This window comes from Anolis sagrei, chromosome 4, assembly GCF_037176765.1.
Source record: "Anolis sagrei isolate rAnoSag1 chromosome 4, rAnoSag1.mat, whole genome shotgun sequence".
NCBI lineage: Eukaryota > Metazoa > Chordata > Lepidosauria > Squamata > Dactyloidae > Anolis > Anolis sagrei.
The window spans coordinates 11,051,125-11,051,728 of record NC_090024.1 but is presented as its reverse complement, the minus strand read 5'-3'; positions in this window follow the sequence as shown (position 1 = coordinate 11,051,728).

Genomic DNA, 604 nt, shown 5'->3' with positions numbered 1-604 from the left:
TATTTGGGTGTGCTGCAATGCTCCAGTGGGATTCCTTCCCAGGTGATCTTCAGAGCTCGGGATGCTTGTCTGTTCTTGAGATGAAAGGCACATGTCTGTGTTTTAGATGGGTTGGGGATCAGCTGGTTTTCCCTGTAATAGGCAGTAAGAGCACCTAGAGCTTCGGAAAGCTTCTGTTCTACCATCTGAAAGCTCCCTGCTTGAGCAGTAATGGCAGGATCATCAGCGTAGATGAAGCTCTCTGTCCCTTCTGGCAGTGGCTGGTCATTTGTGTAGATGTTGAACATGGATGGGGCAAGCACGCTCCCCTGAGGCATATATAATATGCACAATATTATATTTATATTTATATATGTTTGTGTGTGTGTGCAGTTTCTGTCTTTCCCGCTTTAGGACTCCAAACAGTAAACATGAGGCTAGAGATCTTTCCCTATTGGCTCTTCTAGGCGAGGAGGCAGTAGCGCGTGAAGCTGCCACCGCTAGGCGGGGCTTGCTCGTGCCCGCGGTGCCTTGTGGGAAAAGTAGTTTTTTCTCCCCCGGCGGCGGTGGGCGGCTTGAGAGGAGGAAACAACATATCCCAAGATGCAACGCGGCGGGAGTTTGT